The following is a 24,702-nucleotide window of genomic DNA, read 5'->3' as shown; positions in this document are numbered from 1 at the left end:
AGGAGGAGGAGGTATACTTGGAAAAGGCCTGGTGATACGGGAAGATTTCAGTTACATTACGTCATGGTCAATCAGAGATTCAGAAATCCGATACTGGATTGTAACGTGTATAAAGAAGCTTATGTAAACTCACATCACAATGTAGTAATGATGTGCAGTAGGCTGAAATTTAGACATTAGTCAGGAAAAATCAATGCGCAAAGAAGCGGGACACAGAAATACTAAGGAATGACGAGATATGCTTAAAGTTCTCTAAGGGCATAGATACAGCAATCAGAAATAGCTCAGTAAGCAGTGCAGTTGAAGAGAAAATGACATCTCCAAAAAGGGCAATCACAGAAGTTGGAAAGAAAAACATAGGCACAAAGAACGCAAGTGGGAAGAAACCATGGGTAGCAGAAGAAATACTTAAGTTAATCGATTAAAAGAAGAAAAGACAAAAATGTGCAGGGGAATTCAGGAATAGAGAAATAGAAGCTGCCGCTGAAGAATGAAATATATAGGAAGGGCGGGGAAGCTAAGACGAAATGGCTACATGAAAAATGTGAAGACATCGAAAAAGAAATGATTGTTGGAAGGACTGACTCAGAACACAGGAAACTCAAAACAACCCTCGGTGAAATTAACGGAGAGGGAGGATAGGTGGTTTAAATGTGTGTGAGTTCTTAAGGGACCAACCTGCCAGGTCATTGGTCCCTTGCACACTTGCACACTATTTAAACTATTTAAACTAACTTATGCTCAGAGCAACACACACACACACGCCCTAGGGAGGGGCCACGTCCACACCGCGCGGCGCGGATAGGTGGACAGAGTACATTAGAGACCTCTATGAGGGGGAGGTTTGTCTGATGTTGCAGAAGAAGAAACAGCAGTCGATTCAGAAGAGAAAGGGGATCCAGTGATAGAATCAGAATTTAAGAGAGAACTTTGGGGGACCATAGATCACATAAGGGAGTAGGTGTCGATAACGTTCCATCACAGTTTCTAAAATCATTCGGGGAAGCGGCAACAAAGCGGCTATTCACGTGGTGTGAAGAATGTATAAATCTGACGATATACCATCTGACTTTCGGAAAAATATAATCCACGCAACTGCGAAGACTGCAAGAGCTGAAAACTGCGAGAATTACCCCACAATCAGCTTAACAGCTCATGCATCCATGTTGCTGACAAGAATAATATACGGAAGAATTGGAAAGAAAACTGAGGATGTGTTAGATGATCATCAGTTTGGCTTTAAGAAAGGTAAAGGCGCCAGAGAGGCAATTCTGATGTTGTGGTTGATAATTGAAGCAAGACTAAAGAAAAACCAAGACACGTTCTTATGATTTGTCGATCTGGAAAAAGCGTTCAACAATGTAAAATGGTGCAAGATGTTCGAAATGCTAAAAAAAAGTGTAAGCTGTAGGGAAAAACGTGTAACATACAATATGTATGAGCCAACAGGGAACAATAAGAGCGGACCACCAAGAACGAAGCGCTCAGATTAAGAAGGTGTAAGACAGGGATGTAGTCTTTCACCTTTGCTGTTCAATATGCACATCGAAGAAGCAATTATGTGAATAAAAGAAAGGTTCAGAATGGGTATTGACATTCAAGGTTAAAGGGTATCAATGATAAGATTTGCTCCTGATGTTGCTATCCTGCGTGAAGGTAAAAAAGAGTTACTTGATCTGCTGAATGGAATGAATAGTCTAATGAGTGTAGAAGAAAGACGAAAGCAATGAGAGGAAGCAGAAATGAGAATAGCGAGAAACATAACACCAGGATTGATAGTCACGAAACAGATGAAGTTAAGGAATTCTGATACCTAGGCAGCAAAATAAATAATGACGGGCGGGGCAAGGAGGACATCAAAAGCAGCCTAACAATGGCAAAAAGGACATTCGTGGCGAAGAGACGTCACTAGTATGAAACATAGGCCTTAATTTGGGGAAGAAATTTCAGAGAATGTACGTTAGCACAGCGCTGTACAGTAGTGAAACATGGTCTCTGGGGGAACCGTATCAGAAGAGAATCAAAGCATTTGAGATGTCGTGCTACAGACGAATGTTGAAAATTAGGTGCACTGATAAGGTAAGGAATGAGAAGATTCCTCGCAGAATTGGAGAGGAAAGGAATATGTGGAAAACACTGACAAGGAGAAGGGACAGGGTGATAGAACATCTGTTAAGACATCAGAGAATGACTTCCATGGTACCAGAGGGAGCTGTAGAGGGCAAAACCCGCAGACGAAGACAGAGATTGGAATACATCCAGCAAACAATTTGGGGGAGTAGGTTGCAAGTGCTACTCTGAGATGAAGAGGCTGTCACAGGAGAGAAATTCGTGGTGAGCCGCATAAAACCAGTCAGAGGGCTGTTGACTCAAAAAAAAAAAAAAAAAAATTACATATGTATTACGTTAACGACTCTTTCCAGGCAACAAGCTGAATTTAGAGGTGATAATTTTATTTACTGCAACATTTACAGTTTAAAGTGTATTTTTAATCATGAAGAAGAGAACTGTCTTATACAAGACAGTAACAAGATTTCGAAAACGAAGTTGTCTTAGAAAAAGTTCAGGAATTTACTTGCAAATTTGCTGTTGCCTTAGAAGAAAAATCCTATAAACGGAATGATGAGAAAATAACTGGTGTGGAGTGGATGCAGTGTTTTATATGGAAATATACTTAACTCTCGGAGAGAAAGCGAGAAGCAAGAAGTGTTTGACGTTTTGCTAGCTTCAATAAAACTAATGTAGATGCCATTTTCAGTAAGCTGTAAAATGAACATGAACCCTTTGACGCCATTCCTCCACTCCGAATTAGAAATTTAGGTGAAGCTCTGCTTTAAACAGTTCAACTCTTGCACCATTTGTTTCTATTTGGGCACAGAACAAGTTATAGGTGACACCTCAGCAGAAAGAAAAACGCTTATCACTGTGATTTTAGCAGCCAATGCAATAGGAAACTACTGTCTACCGATAATATTCCCAAAGGTTTTCTTCACGGAAATAATGGTGACTTGTTGTCCTCCTGCAATAGCAGATGCAGCAAATCCATCGAAATGGTCAAAATGGTGAAATGTTCCTAAAATATATCGAGCTTTTCATCAGTTTTCCCGAGAGCAGATCCACATGTTGAGCAGCCAGAAAATTGTAAGAAGTCTCAGGAAGATGTTCAAATGAGTGTGAAATCTTATGGGACTTAACTGCTAAGGTCATCAGTCCCTAAACTATCCTAAGGACAAACGCACACACCCATGCCCGAGGAAGGACTCGAACCTCCGCCGGGACCAGCCAGTCTCAGGAAGAGAAAAATATTATAACGCCTGAGGAAGTTCAATCTTATCCTAAAGAAATGGCTAGAGAATAAAACAACTGCGGTTTCATAGACTGATTTGATCAACGAACCACATAAATCCAAAAAAAATCTGCCAGAACACGAAGAAGACTTCCTCTTTCTCTGAAGAATTGTGCTGTAGGTCTCTAATGCAGACGAGGTCAGCGCTGATGAGTCAAGTTCTTTTTGTAATCAGTGATACTGTGAAGATAAATACGGAGAGCAATGCATTCGATGCTTAAAGTGCCTAAGATGCTGTTCGAATTTTGTGCTGCCATTAACAAGAAAGAATGGAAATGATATATTGTGACATTTGCAAATGAAGAGACTTTCTTAAAGTCTTAACAGTTTCACCTGTTTTGAAAATGTGAATTTGTCTTAGTTTCTATTAGCTTCTATTTCAAAATTAATTTAATCTGTAGCTGTCTTTTGATAACATTTCCACTTTTAATTTGATTTTACTTACTGATTATTGGTGTATAGTAGCGTAATAATGTAATAGACGCATTATTAAATATAGTATTGACAAGGGTTTCGCGATTGTAACGCTTTTCAGTTTCAGTAGATCATTTGTTACAATGTACATATCAGTGTTATATCTCGGTAAAATTTATTCATGTTTAGAAGAACGTTATTTGTCCGGAGTAATTTCTGTAATTCCAGTGAAAAGACTGCAGCTCACAAAAATTGGATACTATCCTCTAAAAATTGAATAAGAAATTATATTCAATTTCTATTACAGGTTTGGCTAGAGGTGACAGTCCGAAAAGTGTTACAAAGTTCAGTACTTTCCCATACATTAAAATATTCATTCTTATCCACACTAGAATAGGTTGGATCAATGCCTTGATCGTCAAACGTTCTTAGTATAAATTTTGTTGAAACAATCAAAAGCGTTCTCCAAATTAGTGGTCCAAGACATTACTTCGTTCACCAGTTTCAAATTGTCCATCGTCCTATATCGACATGTAACCTCCCCCTTCCTAATCGGCCTACTGGACTGCGATGTAACTGACCATTATAGCAGAAGGTATTTTATCCAAAGGTATTTTATCCACATTTTCGGTGTTACTGCTGTAGCCAGTTTTTTCTTTGCCTAATGAAAATCTAACTTTTTTAGTAAGTATCTTGTACGTTATTGGCAGTAGGTTGACAGATCTACATTTTATATTCGGTTTCGCAAGTGTCTTTTCTCGTGAAGTGGTATCATACAGCATTATTACAGTCTTTGCCTTCTTCCACGATCAGTCGCTAAGTTATCCTGCGAGTTACTTTCGTATTACTTTTCCTTCATCTTTAATTATTTCCATTGGAACATCATCATCTCCAGACTTGATTCCTTTCTTCATAGCTCCAATGGCCTTATACACCTTGTCCGTCATTACTCACGGAATATCACTACTCTTAATAGTAACTGTCTCTACTTTTACCTATCTTTTGCAACACATATTCATTTGAAGAAACTGTCAAATATTTGTACAATTTTCTCTCTGTTGTGAGTTACTGTATCACTATAATCTTAACTGAAGAGTATGATGTCCACAACATACGTTTGTTTTCTTTTCTTCATACTGGTTTTGCACTAGTCGACCCCGCCCCCTCATGAAGCGAAACACGTGATTTGTTGTGTTGCACGACTAATAGCAAAATCTGTGCACACCAAATTCTTTTAGACTTTCTAGTTTCTAATATGCAGAAACAGTCCGTCTTGGTTGTAGGGTTACAATTATTGTTTATTTACCAATGACTCATTTTGCCTGATGGCTGTCACCTAAATGGCTGATATTAGATGGTGTTAGGTACATTGGATGCCGTGCGTATACGAGTATAGCGTCCCAGCAAAAAATTGCCCTCGTCAGATATTCGTAAACATTGCGTGGTGTCCTTGTTGAGGCATGCAGCGTAGTCCAATGAACAGAAAATAGGATCAAGCCTACTTATCTCTGTACAATGTAAACATGTTGGAGGTATAGTAGTTCGTATTCGGGCTACGCCCAGTACTATTTGCGTGGCCCGAATATGAGCAACTACACTTCCAATATGTGTACATTGTGACGGATCTATGTACGCCTGATCCTGTTTTGTATTCATTGGAGTACGTTGCATGCCCCAACAAGGACACTGCGCAGTGTTTCCCAATACTTGACGAGGGAATCTATTTGTTGGGACGTTTTGTGTGATCGGCAGCCCAAATGTCTAGACCCATCTAATGTCTTGTATGATCGGCAGCCCAAATGTCTAGACCTATCCAATGTCAGCCAATCTGAAGATGTCTAAATCAGAGGAAACGCGTCATTGGTAAATAAATAATTGTAACCCTCCAGCCGAGACTGCTCTAACATCCCCACTATGAGTTGGAAAACAGTATGTAATAGTTGACATACAAAATGAAAGTGCTGTTCATGTTCTCTCCCCATTACCTTTCACTGGTCGTATCAAAATTTGCGTCTGTTACGATCCGTTGTGCAGTTGCAAACAATGACAGTTCGTACTATTTCGTTATTTCCAATTAATCTTTTACTTTCACACAGACTGTGGCAGCAACATCCTCTTTGGAATAGTCGTTCTCCTAAGTTCACTGTATACCTGTGTGATTAAAGATATATTTTTGATAATTTTCTGAAGTTGAGGTTTATCGTTCGTAACGTATTTCGCACTAAATCGACAGCTGTGAACTATAGTTACGTATTCTGTAAACTCTCTTAGGAAAATCATCACTTAATACTGACGTATGTACCACTGTAAGTATGCTTTAACTGATGTCTGTCGCTACAGTTCCCAGTTAACATAACGGACGGAAATCGTGTGCGCGATAGATCTGTCAATCGTGCGAATGTCGTTATGCGTATTATCGTATTTCAGCTGTTTGTGCATCGCATTTTATCCAGAAGAGATTTGGGCACCAGGCTACCATTTTCCTAATGAGCTTGGGAACCCGCCCAAAATACACCGACAGAGAAAAAATCGGAGCACCAAAAATTAATTAGTGTAGAGTAATGAAATTTTGGGAATACATGTGTCCAGGTAACACATTTAAGTGGTTAACATTGGAAGGTCATAGGTTAATGTAAGCGCGAGGTAAGCCGTTGCAAATGAGAAATACTGGTACATTAATAACCGGTGTTACCTCCAGAATGTTGAATGCAAGTGTGCAAACACGCAGGCATTGTGTTGCCAGTTTGTGGGGTGGAGTTCCATGCCTGTTGCACTTGGTCGATCAGTATAGGGGCGGGTAAAGCTGTTTGCGGATGAAGCTGAAGCTGTCGTTCGACGGTGTCCCATTTGTGCTTGCTTGGAGACATATCTGATGATCGAGCAGGGCCGGTCGCTGTGGTCGAGCGGTTCTAGGGGCTTCAGTCCGGAACCACGCCGCTGCTACGGTCGCAGGTTCGAATCGTCCCTCGGGCATGGATGTGTCTGATGTCTTTAGGTTAGCTAGGTTTAAGTAGTCTAGGGGACTGATGACCTCAGATGTTAAGTCCCATAGCGCTCAGAGCCATTTGATCGAGCAGGCCAAGGCAACATGTCGACACTCTGTAGAGCATGTTGGGTTATAACGGCAGTATGTGGACGACCGTTATACTGTTGGAAAACGCCCCCTGCAGTGCTGCACAGCAGGTCGAATCACCAGACTTACACATGAATTTTCAGTCAGAATGGTTGTGATAACCACGAGAGTGGATCTGCTGTCACACGATACTGCATCCCATACCAAAAATCCACGTGCAGGTCCAGTGTGTCTAGCGTGCAGATAGGTTGATTGTAGGCCCTCAATTGTGAACCTTCTATCCAACACACGGCCATCGCTGCCACCGATACAGAACCAGTTTTCATCAGAAAACACAACAGTCCCCCACCCTGCCCTCTAAAGAAATCTTACTTGACACACTGAAGTCACAAATGGAGGTGGTTTGGGATCAGTGTAATTCATCCTACATGACCTCTGATTCGGAGCTATCCTTGAAGTAACCGATTTAGAATAGTTCTCTCACTGTGGTGCCAACTGCCGCTAAAATTGCTGCTACATATGCAGTGCGAAGCGGAAGAGCCATACTCCGAAGACGATGGTCTTCCTTCTCGGAAGTGCCACGTGGCCATTCAGAGTCCGGTCTTCTTTCGACCGTACATTGTCTTGAACAGCGCTGCCTGTAATCATGTACAGCGGCTTTATTGCTGCCAAGTCTTTCTGCACTAACGCAGAAGGAACACCCAGCTTCTCATATCCCTATTACACGAACTCGTTCAAAGTTAGTGAAGTTTTGATAATGGCGTCTTTGTCACCTTAAAGGCATTCTTGACTAACGCCAACTCATCGCGTCTAATCTCAAAGATAATAAACGTTCACGACCATACAGCGTGCATTTAAAGCAAACATGCTTTGCATCCTTATAAGAGCAGTGTTAGCGCCACGCTTATGTGATTGGCACGAAATCTCAACGGATATCGTCCTTCAGACGTAGAAACGCTTCTGTCAACTTCCGTTTACGTTGCACAGTTCCTTCTTGAAGTTGCGATTTTTTCCGTCAGTGTACCACTCTCCACCATGGTCCCCCGCGTACCAGAACCACTGACGTTAACTCATAGAACCAATTCTGTCGCTTTGTTGTTCACCTTCTCGTCTCATACATTAGTCCGCCGCCATCAACTTTTACAAATAAGTTAGTATACACTACTGGCCATTAAAATTGCTACACCAAGAAGAAATGCATATGCTAAACGGGTATTCATTTGATAAATATATTATACTAGAACTGACATGTGATTACATTTTCACGCAATTTGGGTGCATAGATCCTGAGAAATCAGTACCCAGAACAACCACCTCTGGCCGTAAAACGGCCTTAATACGCCTAGGCATTGAGTCAAACAGAGCTTGGATGGCGTGTACAGGTACAGCTGCCCAAGCAGCTTCAACACGATACCACAGTTCATCAAGAGTAGTGACTGGCGTATTGTGACGAGCCAGTTGCCCGGCCACCATTGACCAGACGTTTTCAGTTGGTGAGAGATCAGAAGAATGTGAATGTGCTGGCCATGGCAGCAGTCGAACATTTTCTGTATCCAGAAAGGCCCGTACAGTACCTGCAATATGCGGTAGTGCATTATCCTGCTGAAATGTAGGGTCTCGCAGGGATCGAATTAAGGGTAGAGCCACGGGTCGTAACAGATCTGAAATGTAACGTCCATTGTTCAAAGTGCCGTCAATGCGAACAAGAGGTGACCGAGACGTGTAACCAATGGCACCCCATACTATCACGCCGGGTGATACGCCAGTATGGCGATGACGAATACACACTTCCAATGTGCGTTCACCGCGATGTTGCCAAACACGAATGCGACCATCATGATGCTGTAAACAGAACCTGGATTCATCCGAGAAAATGACGTTTCGCCATTCGTGCACCCAGATTCGTCGTTGAGTTCACCATCGCAGGCGCTCCTGTCTGTGATGCAGCGTCAAGGGTAACCGCAGCCATGGTCTCCGAGCTGACAGTCCATACTGCTGCAAACGTCGTCGAACTGTTCGTGAAGATGGTTGTTGTCTTGCAAACGTCCCCATCTGTTGAATCAGGGATCGAGATGTGGCTGCACGATCCGTTACAGCCATGTGGATAAGATGCCTGTCATCTCGACTGCTAGTGATACGAGGCCGTTGGGATGCAGCACGGCGTTCCGTATTACCCTCCAGAAACCCACCGATTCTATATTTTGCTAACAGTCATTGGATCTCGACCAACGCGAGCAGCAATGTGGCGATACGATAAACCGCAATCGCGATAGGCTACAATCCGACCTTTATCAAAGTCGGAAACGTGATGGTACGCATTTCTTCTCCTTACACGAGGCATCACAACAACGTTTCACCAGGCAACGCCGGTCAACTGGTGTTTGTGTATGAGAAATCGGTTGAAAACTTTCCTCATGTCAGCACGCTGTAGGTGTAGCCACCGGCGCCGAACTTGTGTGAATGCTGTGAAAAGCTAATCATTTGCATATCACAGCATCTTCTTCCTCTCGGTTAAATTTCGCGTCTGTAGCACGTCATCTTCGTCGTGTAGCAATTTTAATGACAAGTAGTGTATTTGTTGGCAGTTATTGAATAACTCATAACCTGCTCTAAATAACACCTCGGAAACTACACAGTAAAAGTCAACTCGCCAAAGAGAACGGGCATACATTTGAAGAGTTCTTCAACCACAGACCTAAGGCAAAAGACGCTTACTGATGCCCATGGAAATCCAGCACAGGCAGTGCCAGCGAAGCATCCGCACAGTGTGTGCGGACTCAGGTGGTGGGCAGGCACTGTTGAGCCCAGCGTGCACTATGTTAGGTTCTCAGTCGACATCATTAGAACACACACACTTTCTTCGCCGCCTCTAACCCTGCAGTAGGCGCGTGCTGTATTGTTACGGAGTTAGGCTCGTGGTGGACTCCTGTCCCACATTTCTGTTTCTTAATTACTCATTGAAGTGATCTTCTTTAGCTGCTTTTTCTATGTTTTTATATCTATAGGGATGGAAATAAAATACAAATTTAAAAAAAAATTTCAATAATTTATTTCAGAGACAGTTAACGCATACGGCATGCAAATGAGGCAAACACATCCACCTTTTACATTTATGACACCATTTTCTAGTTGACTTGTCTTTCTGCCGTCCACACTCGTAACAACGTCCTTTGGAACCTTATCTGGGATTGCCTTGTGGTGTAACTGTTGAATTTACGCCCAGTAGAGCACGTGCAAGCCGCCGTAATTCAATGGGAATTTAAAGGACAACAGATGTGTACTGAATTTGAGGTTTCATCATTTTTCAGGGCAACTTCTACAGAAACTCCGTTCTTTTCAATGATGTAGGTGTTCTAGAATTTGCTCGGTATATGCACAGTGCGCTCATGGCAGAAACACTAAGTAAATTATAGAAAACAACCATAGGCCACCAACGAGTGTTTTGTATTTTTAGTTAGTTGATGAAGTAAATCAACTCCAATCTTTGTCATACTGTAAAAAGTTACAATGTATGGTTTCAGTGAATATCTTGTATTTTTATCAATGGTATCACGACGTAATGTAGAAATCAAGAGAACAGCTTGATTAACGTTAGGGCAGTATGAAACTAGCGTACAATTCTCTTGGAACCCAAACAAAGAAGAATATTGAGGTCTTTGCTTATTGGGTAAAAACTCCTTGAGGATTTCCTTCTTGTTTTTCCCGAGCGTTCCAACGTATGTCAGTCCCTTGTCTTCTAGAAGCTTCTTAGCCAGTGGTATACTGCTGAACCAGTTGTCACCAGTAATGTTACGGCGATTCCCGCTGACAGGTTCCACTAATCTCGTTACTAGATCTGTAGGAGAATTACTGTGCTTGAAAGGACCCTCTGGCTGAGTGCCAGCATAAGTTTCTAAGTTGAACTTATAGGCAGTTTCAGCGTCTACCAAAGCAAATGACTTAATGCCGTATATGGTGGGCTTCTCAGGAAGATACTGTCTGAATTGGCATTTTCCTCGAAAAGAAAGTAACTGTTCGTCGACAGTCAAATATTCATTCGAAACAAAGTGTTTTTAAAAATTGTGAACAACAGTCAAAATATCTCTAATTGGGGCTAATTTATCAATTTTTTTCGAAGGCTTCTGTCCCTTATGTCATCAAAACGAAAACGTCTCAGAAGAAATTTAAATCTTTTTTTCACCCATAGTTAGGTAACCCCAGAGCATGCCAGTGTTTTTTCTACAACTTCTTAGGGTTCCTATTAGGTAGAGTATGCCCAAAAGTGCCCTTATTTCAGTCTCATCAGTGCGTCTAGCATCTACATGTCTCTTAAATTTAATTTCCAAATTTCTTACATAAATATTTGTACAGTTAACTATAATTTTGTAAACACTACTGTCGAAGAAAAGATCTAATAACTTATCTTCAGAAAGTATTGTTGGTGCTTGCATCTTGGGGCCAGGTAGATGAGTTATTATATTCTCTGACCTTGTTCTCACGTTTCCTTTAGGAAAAGATATAGACCAATTTGTTTTATTTTCCTTCCCAAGATATCAGGAAACACTAGACTTAATGTTCGTATTATCGAATTCATCTGCAGTTTCAGTATCATGGTCGCTTTCCATTAGTTGATCATCTTCATTTGAATCAGATACTTCAGAATCAAATATGTCATTTTCATCACTCTCTGCATCTTCTTCGAGCCACCTCATCCACACTTCAGGGTCGAAAGACACATCCACTCCCCTTTTCTTTGGACCTGACATCACTAAAGTAAAAACGTATTTATGAGTATCAGTTTCTGTAAATTGTAGTACATGTTGAAGACTGCAAAAGTAATCACTTTAGTTAACATAGTTATTTTATTCAGATTAATAAAAAGTTTAAATATTGTACTTACAACGTATTTAGTATGAAAAATGTTTTAAAAAAAGAAAACACCTACCTTAAGAAATTGTTACCTATATAGGCGCTTGGTGGACAGTTGTACCCCAACTTACTTCAACGTCCTGCTGTTCTCTGTTTATCTGTCCAACTGACGTTCGCTGTAAAAGTATCTTCAATAATGCATCCATTTGAAAGATACTCAGCGTGGAAGAATAACGGAAATAATCACAGTGTAAAACCACTGGGTGACTGATGCAACCCACGCGCCCGCTCCAGGGTTAAGGAATCATCGTCAAGGATAGTTACATGTTATATCCACCAAAAATCTCTACTACCAGTATACGCCCGCTCCCTTTATGCACTGGGTTCGATAGTTTCGTATCTCTGACCGTGATATATTGCGTTGATACTGAAATCTCATTTCGTGCCCATTACGCACCCAACTTTCATTAAGGCAACCAGGTCTTCCCACATCACATCCGTCTATCCGCATTATTCTACTAGGTGATGCAACAGGACGGAATCCGCCCAAATCGTCAGCTGTCTCTAATAAGACCAGTCGTCTTTGGAATCAGGTAGTGAGCTACCACAAAAACCATTTCATACATTTGTGCTCACTTACGGAGTTAGTTTTCTTTACATAGTAGATTTATATCAAGCACTGATTAAGAATTGTGATGCCTCACAAGTTCTTTGTGCCCCTCAGGCGATTTTCTATTCTACTCAGATTCTCGCTATCCTTTGTCAGCTCTTCATCCTTGCGTGTCTTCTTTACTTATATTCACTAATCTGGTTTACGCACTCTAATCTTAGTTTTCCCCTACAATTATTCTCCTGTTATTTTTGGTAGCGTCAGTTCAACTATTTTCGATCTCTACAGATACGTTCGCAGTTCTATATTATTAGTAAGGATATTCCACTGACCTCTTTCTTCCAGTCTCTCTTTAATTTGTTATTTATTCGTGCCAGTGTTGCAGCTCTAATGGTCAGTAAATAGACTGTGAAATAGATTATAATAATTCTTGAAGGTATTTTTGTTCTGTCGTTCCAACTTTCACCAGACGCGTTTCGATTTATTGAGGAAGAGCATCATCAGTGGTCTGTAATTAAATTATTTACATTTTTTTGCTTGTAATCTTTTTATATATATGAAATTAATATAATAACTGATGTGTGCACATATCTACATTCAGGTGCAGCCCATTCATATTTCTTAAAATAAGAGGAAAACATATTTATGTACATAACCATTTAATCATTATTTTTTTATTCAGTGTCTGTAACTTAGCGTGTAGCTGGACTTAGCCCAAAACAAATTACTGCTCATCACGTCTTTCATGCGACGTAAAAAGTCGGTTTCTTTCCCGTTGCAAAACAATATTAGGACTTTTATCCATTGTGGATGTGGAACACTGCGACTGTGGTGTGAAAAGGTTTTCAGAAATTACTGCAACCAGTCGCCTTTTATGTAGATGTATTTTATTTAACCATGACCGGTTTCGAGCTGCCTAGCAACTCATCATCAGATGGTATATACATTTAGTGCTTTTTTGTACCCATTGTGTGGGTGGTTGAGTATCTGTGGCTAAACAGAAACGAGAACAAATAATCGCTACATGTGGTACAGTAACACGAAATATTTACAGAATAATTTATGTTTAACGTATAAGAGCAAATAATCACTACATGTGGTACAGTTACATGAAATATTTACAGTTTAATTTACGTTTTGAGGTGTTACTTACAGATAAATCTTTCTGCAGGTATATATATCTCTTTTAGGACGTATTTTTGAAACCATTGTGTCTTGTTTTTCACAATTACACAAGTTAAAACTTTCACTAGATGTATATTACTTTTATGAGGCACTGTTGGAAACATATATCTTGTTTTTCGTAAACATCGCTGAACACACTTAGCCACAGATACGAATACAGGTTTTACACATTATAAACAAGCCAAAGATTGCAATATAACTACAGTATCAAAGATTTCAAGTTGACCAGAGGCATTATTAGTCATCGCACACACTGACAAGAGATTTGTCTTTATTACATAGAAAATAAATGTAAATTAGCTTAAACTATTAAAATATTTATTTATAAATTAACTGTGCAATTTTAACAGGTATATTAAACTAAATTTTTTACATAATATTTCAGTTACATTTAAGATTATTGGTATTGAGAGTATTATGACAGCTAATTTCTTGCTCCTTCCATTGGCTGATCTTGGCATATGATATCAGGGATGAGAGATTGATGGTTAACTTGAAATAATAAGTAATGCTGGTACTTGAAAGGGTGTGGAAAAGGAGTTGGCGGTGGGGGGGGGGGGGGGGGGGGGAAGGGGGGGGTGTATAGGAAAAAGGAGAGGGGGGGGGAGGGGGCATTTTGTTTCTGAATGACTGTTTAGTTTTTTAAGTTCAAAGAATCCTTAAAATTCTGAAAGAAGGAGTTATTCGCCAATTCTGTCTGCTCATTTAAAATGGTATGTGGGGAATTATGTTTGTGGGTGAAAATCTCTAATTGTTCGAGAAGATCCATCTTGAATCCCTTGTCTACAGTGTGTAGGATTTGAAGGTTAGTTTTAATGTCTGTTATGGAATGTTTATTATCTGCTAGATGGGTAGCAAAAGTGGATCTATTTAAGTTGTTTAGGCGAAGTGCATCAGTGTGCTCTTTGTATCGGATCTCAAAATTTCTACCTGTTTGCCCTATGTAGTAGCAGGAGCAGCTGTCACATCTTAATTTATATATACCAGATTTTTGGTAGGGTGTGCTGGCTATTTTGGTGTTGTGGACTATTTTGTTCTGTATTTTGTTGTTAGTGTGAAAACTTATTTTGACATTATGTGGTTTGAATTATTCTGTAAATATTTCGTGTTACTGTACCACATGTAGCGATTATTTGTTCTCGTTTCTGTTTAGCCACAGATACTCAACCACCCACACAATGGGTACAAAAAAGCACTAAATGTATATACCATCTGATGATGAGTTGCTAGGCAGCTCGAAACCGGTCATGGTTAAATAAAATACATCTACATAAAAGGCGACTGGTTGCAGTAATTTCTGAAAACCTTTTCAAAACAATATTAATTTTAAAGTGGAATTTCACGTACCCTTTCGATAGAGCAGTCACAAAACAGAGTATTGCGATATTCGTTAAGAAGGAACTAGCAGACAGCATTACTTGATGAAAGCGGGAAATCAGCCGAAAAATCACCGTAAGTACAAATCAACCTATTCTTAACGAATTGTTTCTCAATCTAAAAGTGGTCTCGCGGTAGCGTTCTCGCTTCCCGAGCACGGGGTCCCGGGTTCGATTCCCGGCGGGGTCAGGGATTTTCACCTGCCTCGAGATGACTGGGTGTTTGTGTTGTCCTCATCATTTCATCATCATCCAGGAAAGTGGCGAAATTGGACTGAGCAAAGGTTGGGAAATTGTACGGGCGCTGATAACCACGCAGTTGAGCGCCCCACAAACCAAACATCATCATCATCATCTCAATCTAAAAGCAAATCAAAAAGTAAATAACTTAACTACAGACCACTGATGATGCTTTACCTCAATAAAGCGAAAAGCGTCTGGTGAAAAAATCACGCATTTTTGTAAGGATTATTAGCTGTCTGCCAAATTTCACCAACCATTTCAAGTTAATATCATTTAATGCAGGGAATCTTAAGTAAATTCTTATGTTCTCTGCCTACATCTACTCCCGAAAAGCTCATGAACAATTGCCTAAATGATGTATGTAAAGCTGAGACAGATAAAACGAAACACAATGTTACACAATAACAATTATAACTACAATCGGAAATAGTGAGTATACTATAAAGGAAACTAATGGCATGATGAAACATCATTACAACATTGATAAATACTAAATTTACATTTTTTTGAAGAGGTGAAGAAACGTCCTCGTGCAGAAGATAATTCTGCTAGAATCTGCAAAATAATTAATCAGCGACAACGTGAAAGAACATACTTTTAAATTCACTGGACAGCGAAACAATTTAATTCGATTCATTTACGAATTGCTACTTTGAGCCTCATGGAAGTCATATACTCACACTCTAACTCATATTGCAACTTATATTTATTTATCTATCTATAGTAGTAAAGCATTTGCTTGTTGCCTTTTTGTTTCAAAATGGCAAGCGATATAGAGCACTTTTTGCTAGTTTTCGCCTGACATGTCTTCTACCCGCTGCATTGCAGCGCTTAATAAGTTGCCTAAGGTTCAGGCGTCAGCGTGCTCCGCAGTACAGTATATTACGCGTCACGGTACGATTACCGCTCCCTACTCACGTTCGTATTTCGAATATGGTTTCAATTAATTACCTTCCTCACAGCTTAAAATCACACTGGCAGTATAAGCATTACGGTATAGTACTGTTCAGACGGACTGAAACGAGATTGCGTATTTACAATGGTGAGGATGTCAATTCTCAAATAAAGGTGCTATAAGAAATAAATATTAATGCGAGAATAAGCTAAATTCAGACAAGTCAGTATCGGGTGTCTTACTATGTTTTACTGAAATTCCTCGAGATTTGATTGTCCTGACAACTCCCTTCTGCAGTTACATATTCGAGCTGGAAATATTTCGCAAAGTTTGAGCTGGGGCCAGCTGCAAACCAATTCTTCAGTTACCAGTTTCACGAAGCTACCCTTTTTTTGCCGAAATTTTCGTTGGATGGTATTCACTGAGGCACCTTCATGACAGATATACTGTTCCGTTAGGAAGATCCGGGGAAACGCTTGGTTTTCCCAACGGTAGCGTTCAAAGGCACCCCTCCACGGTCACCGCGTTTAACAGACGTCATCTTCGAAGATCGCCATTTGAAGCATAGGTAACACTGGGGCATTGTTCCACAAACTGCTAGTTTCGCTTCCACAATTGCTATTGTAAGTCGTGGCTACGAGGGCTGGTTTCTTGAATATTGCGTTATATTGCACGTTTGACATGTTGAGACACCACACGTCCTATATGCAAAGGGTGACTGTCCCCATTGTGTAGTTAGCCAACTCAGTTACAGTTATGCCCCACTTTCCTTTACGATAATTTTCTTTTCCTTTTTTTCTAAATTGCGCTCCTAGTTAAACGACTTTGTGTTAGCTGCAGCATGACACTTGACCTTGACATCCCACGTGGTCATTATTCAGTTTGTTTACCCGAGAGTCCGATAACTCGATTTCCTAACTCCTAGCTTTGTTAACTTGCATCGTCAGTATTTGTCATTGTAAGATGGTTCTTGGAATAGATTTTTTTTAAAGAATTCTTGTGATGAGTATATTCTCGAAATGGTTAAGGTAAATAAACATACAAAGTCAAAAAAGTATTTAGACCTTCTGCGTACTTTGTAAATGTCCTCCCCCGTAGCTTAATGTTTCGTGTGTCTGGCTGCTATGGGGACGACACGGTTTCAATTCCTGGTACTGCCAGGGATTTTTCCTTGGTGAGAGGACCGATACTGAATGCACGCAGCTCCGTGACGCCAGATACCTGATTGAGAGGCAGCGGGTCTGAGCTATAGAAAGCTCACAACGGCCGGGAGACCCGTGTGTTGACTCCGTGCCACTCAATACCGCATCCAGTGACGCAATTGGCAGAGAATGACATGGACTCGGTCGGTGCCGATTCGCCCATCAGCGTAAGAACACAGAGCTCTGCTCACTTTCGTATACCCTAAAGAAGATTTTTTTTCTTTGTGAGGATAAGAACTAACTGATGCCCATGTAGGTTAGGAAGAAAGTTTCTTTAAAATCTTTATTTGAATAACAACTATAATAGTTATACAAATTAACCCACCACCTTAGTGATTAGTGGGTCCTATGTTAATACAATATTACATGTTATCAGCAGCTATTACAGTTATTACAATGTTACAATTAATTTATGAGCTACAGACAGTGTGACACAGTACATGTTAATAGGCAGATTACGATTGTTAATCTACACATTACTACCTAGTTGTTAATTTTCCTACCTACTTGTTAATTTCTAATTGCCTGCAGCGTTACAGGTGTGTCAGCCTAGATATAAACCTACTTCAAGGTATTGCTCATCGAGCTAATCCAGATGAGCGTGCCCCTGACACTGGGCAGGTCAAAATTGTTTGTCGCTACAGGTTCCTAATTTAGTATCTACTTCTAATGCTACTAACTACTGTACTAACCTACGTCAAATCCGGTGATGCCTTAGTCGAGAATAGGTGTACCCCAGTCCCTCTAGCCCTGCACGTGGCGGATTCCAACTAAAAGTCGAGCTGTCGACGCAGACGAAGAAGGTTGTATTTAAATCGTAGAACAAAGGACTGATATTTCTTACTGATGCTGCTCAGTCAGCTCATTTCATCTGGATGGCGTCATCCGTTGGTGGAAAATAAATAAATCGACGTAGATAGATTGAGTAAATGATTCAAACATCGGTTATAACGACATAAGGCTGCACTGATGCAAAAAGACAGACGGCTAAGTTACAGGTTCTAGAATATATTTTGAAATGATCCGTAGCATGATTAAATTTCATAGTTACTAATTAATTTCTAATGTCACTTCTCATATGTATACATCTACAGCAGTATTACGGTGGCAAAAATTAATGCTGTCTTCGATGATAGTTTCGGTAAAGAAATATATTTTCATCGAAATGTGAGGTAAAATTTCAAAATGAATACGGCAATGTAGAAACGGCTGACGATATGGCAGAAACAACATATCTCTTGCTAATATTTCAGTCTAGTTAACACCAGTCCGACGCCTATTGCTTTTAATTTTCAGATTAACTTCATCAGTGCATTACAAATCGAACAGGTTGGACGCAGTCCCCTTCTTAGCAACTACGCTATACATTAAGAAGTTTCCATGCTGAAACTGTGTTACGTTACTGAGGTTAAATTACTGATTTCGAAAATTTCTGGCCCTCCTTCATACTAGGAGCAGTTTATTAACGATTCCCGGTCGTACAAAGCGTCATTTAATATTGAATTTTATTTCACTGTCTGCTGTAAAAAGAAAAATGTGAAGAGCGTAGTAATGTTTCGGAAATTTGCTCAATTTACAGTACGACGAAAATTTTCGTGATCCTATGGATGCAACTGAAAACAATCCCGTGATAAACATCATAATAATGCACTGAAATCTGCAAATTGTTTATAGTACTATATATTCAGTCTATACCATAGAATCAGGGGCTGAAACCTCAGAGTGTTTTTACAAAGACTGCCGTAGTTAACATGTAGGTTCAACAGTGAGCTTATGTTTAGCAAGACAAATGTCATGAACATATTTGTAATACAAATTTTTTCTATAATGGACAGAAAGTTGCAAATATCTAGGTCTTTCTCAAATGTAAATACACTATTTTCTGGAGATAGTAAACCATTACGTCCAAACATTAGCGAACAGATTTGAAGAAAACATTTCCTTCACTATCGGATCTGCGTCCCAAGCACAAATAAAAATTCAGTTACCCATTCTGAGAACACTACGGTGATTTTTCGTCTTACAAACTGAGGTAATATTTCTAGAAATTTAAATCTTTGCCGATAATATTCAACTTTCAAGAAACATTTTTGATTAAGAGTTATAATTATTAAACGAAACTTACTCGAGTATTTTGAGTAATTCATATTATCACAAGCTCTTTGAACAATTCTTTTCTCCTTGACGAGGAAGAAAGTGATTTACCACCTCCATAGAACGTTTATAAATATGTCATTCTCATTTCCACTGTCTCACATATCACATACACGATGACACCGAACAAAGGCGTTTCAGAAGCAATAATATATGAACTATCTTTGCAAAAATCATGCCTGTACTGTAAGTTACAGAGAATGTTTCACACATAACAACGTGCCTTGTAGGGAAACATTACTTTCTAACACAACTTTTACGTACGTTGTCACACACCTCAGCTTTACTCATTCATATAGAGCCTCGGAGAGCATCTGCCTACAGATTTCTGATGCTCAAATAAATCCTTTCAAGAGAGAAACTGTTAACAACTATCGACGCTGAGGTATTAGGCTGGCAGTTGTTAAAAATTACTTACACAATCGTCTAAACAGAGGGCGTTGGACAGAGGGAGAGAAACAAGAATTAACCCTGATTATCCATAAAGAACGCACCGATCAGCGGAAAACCGGGCAAGAGACTCCGAGACACTGTAGGAAGAGAAGGATTTGCTTGGAAAATGTGATTTATTCTGCGAGAGAAGTCATTTCTGAGTTTCCCATTGATGAAATGAAGACATCACAAAAGAAATTTTATTTAGTTGACTTTTATTTTCTGTCGTCAGGTGTTACAGCGTCATCGTCTGGCTGGCTTTATTGCATAATTGAAGTCCTTTTCCACACTCGTTCCTGTTTTCTCTTCCACCTGTCGGCGATCAGAAAATCTTTCTACAGCCAAGTCTGGGAGTACCCACAACTGATCCGAAAACAGTCAGACATCTCTCCCAGTTGAAATCACACCGACGACAAGGCACACGCGTTACCCCCCACCACAGAGTTCTGTCGCTAGAATACGCGCGCAGCCTTCGCACGAGAAACAAGGTATTACGTGGTTCAGTTGCCCACTGTGCCCATGGGCTTCGCTGTGTCCTTGGAGAGACACCAACGATGTCTTGTTCGGTTTCATAAACCGGCAAAAATTGACATAATGTCCTCGGTAAAAAAAATCCACAATCACTAGTTGTAAAATAGGTTTTCCGTTGTCTATCTGTACTGCTTTCATTTTTTAAAATGGCCGGTTCCTGTTAAATGTGGCCCATCCTCAAATCTGATTGTGTCGGGTACAAGAGTAACCCTTCCAAGAGTAACCCGTCCAGATTACCAGCAAAATTTACATGCTACGTGACTTGTAAATTTTGCTGAAGAGTTCAACAGGTTACTCTTTTAACCGATACAATCAGATCGGAGAGTGCTTCACGTTGAACCGAAATCGGTCAGTTAAAAAAAATTAAAGCAATCAAAATGGACAGTAAAAAATCTGTTTCTAAAATTAGGATAATTACACAATTGGGGTACTGTGAGGTTAGCTGTAACTGTCCCCTATTTACTTCAATAATGTAATTATTATGGAAGAACTTCAACATACAGCCTATAATACAGGTTACTTTGTCGAATAGTGGCGCGGTGATACTGTGAATATGTGAAAATAAAGGTTAGTTCTTACAATAAAGTAAAAACATCAACCAGCCATCCGACCTTCCCCTTCAAAACGAATTATTAAAAGTATGTTAATTGTTTATTTTATTTCCCTATATTAATTGGGCCCGGATCTTATATAATACGAAGTTAGGAAATATGTACATAAATATGTAACCAAAATTGGTGAAATATGTAATTAAATATATAATGAAGCAACAATATGTAAAATCTAAAATTTCTGTTTTTGCAAGAAAATATAATTTCTTGGTTAGGATAGTCAAAGATCTATGGTAATTCTGAATCAGTTCACTTCTGCTACAAAGTACTGAAGAAAATGTGTTTCCTATTTAAGCATTTGCCACACTGGATGGAATGCACAATTAATCATAATATTCTTTTCCAAATGTTCCGTTGCCATGCACTGTGTTGTGTCTGTCGACATGCTTTTATAAACAACTTCACAAGCAGTCAAGGATGCATATTTGTAAAGCGGAATTGTGTTAGGAACTGAATCTTCTATTATTCTGAGAGCCTCGTGGAGAGGCATACTTGAAGTCTCCAGTGTCTTGATACTGTCGGTAAGACATCTGAAGAGACTTGCGATGTATGAAACTGTACTGAGCACTTTGGAAGTGTTTAATGCTGACAACAATTCACTCACAGGCACTGCAGGATCATAAGAAAAGTCCTCTATTACTAACTTCACAGTTTAAAAGTGCTTACTGTAGAAAATCACAGCTTCAGTCCATGTTGCCCATCTTGCTATCATTTCGATTTCGGAACCATAGGTCGTCGTGTGACTAGGGCCTCCCGTCGGGTAGACCGTTCACCGGGTGCAAGTCTTTCGATTTGACGCCACTTCGGCGACTTGCGCGTCGATGGGGATGAAATGATGGTGATTAGGACAACAAAACACCCAGTGCCTGAGAGGAGAAAATCTCCGACCCATCCGAATCGAACTCGGGCCCTAAGGAGTGACATTCTGTCGCACTGAGCACTCAGCTACCGGGAGCGGACAGAACCATAGGTATATCAGGCAGCAGCTGCTTGCAGCGTTATACATGATAAGGACATTTCAAGAAAGCCTGATTCGATGCTGATATCAGAGTATTTATTTCTGGGAATTTATGTCTAAATGTCTCTGCCACTCGTTGTAATGCCTGAGCCGCATATGTAATAGGCATCAAGTTTGGATAAAATACATTTAGCGATTTTCTCGCTTTCAACATGTATGGAGGTGCATCTGTGTACATCTGCCCTTTTATGGTGTCTGGTCTTAGTATCTCAAGTATGTCATTAATGAATCTAGCAATTGTTAAACTATTTGTTGCGTCCAAAGGTTTACAATAAATTAAATAGGATTTAGATGCAGCCTCAGAGTTCAACTTGCTCACAATTAGATTAGCGATGAAACGGCCTACGGCAGCCGTCGTTCCATTACCAGAAATCAGTATAGGTGATTTGCCAGTGTCAGCCCTCATTTTTTTTTAAATATGTCAACATAGCAACTATCCAGGTGACTCTTCCTGAGAGTGAGCTGTAGACAATGTTGTGGGTGCAGCATTTCTGAAAGAAATATTCACATTCATGTACCTGAAGTTTGTTCCATGGTATGTTCCCTGCAACCAATCCAAAACATATTTCTCTGAAATTCTCGCTATTAGGTGATGTTGGCTGTCTTTGCAGCTGTGTAGCCAAACACTGTTTATTCAAAGAAATCCGTTGTTTATTCCAGACATATAGATTGCTTCGTAAACGTCGTTCAATTTGAGATTTCATCGTACATTCTACACGTTTATCAGAAGTATGGCAGGAGAGGGGGGGGGGGGTTATTTTGCAATCAATGTTGAAGTACTGCCATTAGGAATCCATGTTTTCAGCTTTTATGATAACAAAGAAGCACCTGGTGTCACAGCTAACTTAAATATAACTGACAGTTACACATTGTGAAGCGTTTGAGAACAAAAAAGGAAAGAGTTTAAAGCCAGTCATTGTCGTCCACGTTGAACTTGTGCAATTTAGCTTTAAGTGTAACGAGGTTGATGACATTATGAGAAACACAGTAATAAAACCTAAAAATGCATAATAATTCTGCAGTAATATTAAAACACGTAAAAGTGTGTAACATAGTGCGAAATATGTATTATACCTCAAAATATGTAAAAAATCTAACAAATATTCCTTTCCATGCTGACGGACTGGTACAGCAACCATAGTATAAGTCTCTTATAATTTATTACAAATCTGCAACCTATGATATGTAATTTAAAATTTTGAAAGAAGGGTTTTTCAGAGTAATTCGTCGACATTTTACTCTTCCTTGTGACTGCATATAAAGGAACAGAATATGTAATTACGTAAAATTCTGGCTCTATTGATTAACAATATAACAGCGCTTGCTGTAAGAAACCATCTCAGATACTATTACTAAATCATGACAGTTTTCCAGCACATCTGTAGTACTGCTGTCATCCCCGTGACTAACACATTTGGAAAAAGCCTGAAGTCTATCAGGAACAGAAATGACCCTAATAATTACCGTGAGTAACTCATACTAATGTATTTTTGTTCAGATAAATGTTAAAGTTAAACAAAATATTATATCTATTCTTTGCTCCCAGTCTGCTAGGTATGATTGGGGTCAGTTATTAGCTACACGCATTATTCTTAATTATTTCAGTTTATTTATCACAATCTTACTATCAATAGTAAACAGTCGGTCAATATGCAATAACGTGACATTGAACGTGAAAATAAGTGCCATAAATTTTATACGCAAGAGGGAAAACGCCGCTGTTATATTAAATATAGTTGGTACCTCTTAGACTGAAAAACGAATGCAAAAGTTCTAAGAATAAATGCTGACTCGCACTTCCAGTGGTGTGAGAACACAAAGATATTTTCAAGCAGAAAGTCACCACCATGTTACGACTTTATAGTCCTGTCAGCAGTGTCTAATGACTAGTGTCTTTTAGCTATATATTATTTACATGTGCACTCATTTCTTAGTTATTAAAATTTTCTGGGGAATAAATGCACAAAAGATAAACACAGGTCTTAAACTACAGAAAAAGAAGAATAATAACCAAACTTAATAGCCGAACTCACTGTAAAGATCTGTTCAAAACATTGAGGATTTTAATTACATCTTGTGAGTATATATACCTGTGGCAGTGATATTTTTCATGTCTAGTGCAAAGTGAGATCAAAAGTGCGCGAGAGTTTTTTTTAGTCATGTGTTGTTTTTTATCTTTGCCGTAATACTATAGAATCTCCTAGTTTTTGTTACTTCTCTGTTGTTTTTAGTTTTCTTCTCAGTGTGAGTTTTTCACGAATAAATTGTACTCCGTTAACTCATTATACCGGACGGCTATGCAATTATTTGTTGTAGGCTAGTCGCCTACATAATTGGTGACCTCCGATTAAGGAACTTTAAATCTTTCGTTAGCTACGTCGAACATTAACTGCAGAAGCAATGACCGACGACGGCAAACGATACGGTTCGATAACGGAAGAAATTCATAGGCTTCAGAATGAGATAGAAACTTTACAGTTGCATATTTCGAAAGATATGAACTTAAAGCATATACCGGACCAAAGGAATGACGTTGGTTCAACAACCATGGCAGCACAACCACAGCAAGTAACAGCAACGGAAGTACCCGTTGGTTTCAACGCTTCACTAACTCAACGGTTGCAATTACGAACGCCCCCATTCATGCCTTCTCAGCCACACACATGGTTCGCGGTAATGGAAAATATATTTCTACAACAAAGAATATTCAGTGATCACGAGAAGTTCACCTTGGTGGTAAGTAATTTGGACCATCAGACCTCGG

Source organism: Schistocerca cancellata, chromosome 3 (assembly GCF_023864275.1).
Source record: "Schistocerca cancellata isolate TAMUIC-IGC-003103 chromosome 3, iqSchCanc2.1, whole genome shotgun sequence".
Classification (NCBI taxonomy): domain Eukaryota; kingdom Metazoa; phylum Arthropoda; class Insecta; order Orthoptera; family Acrididae; genus Schistocerca; species Schistocerca cancellata.
This window is presented reverse-complemented; position numbering follows the sequence as displayed.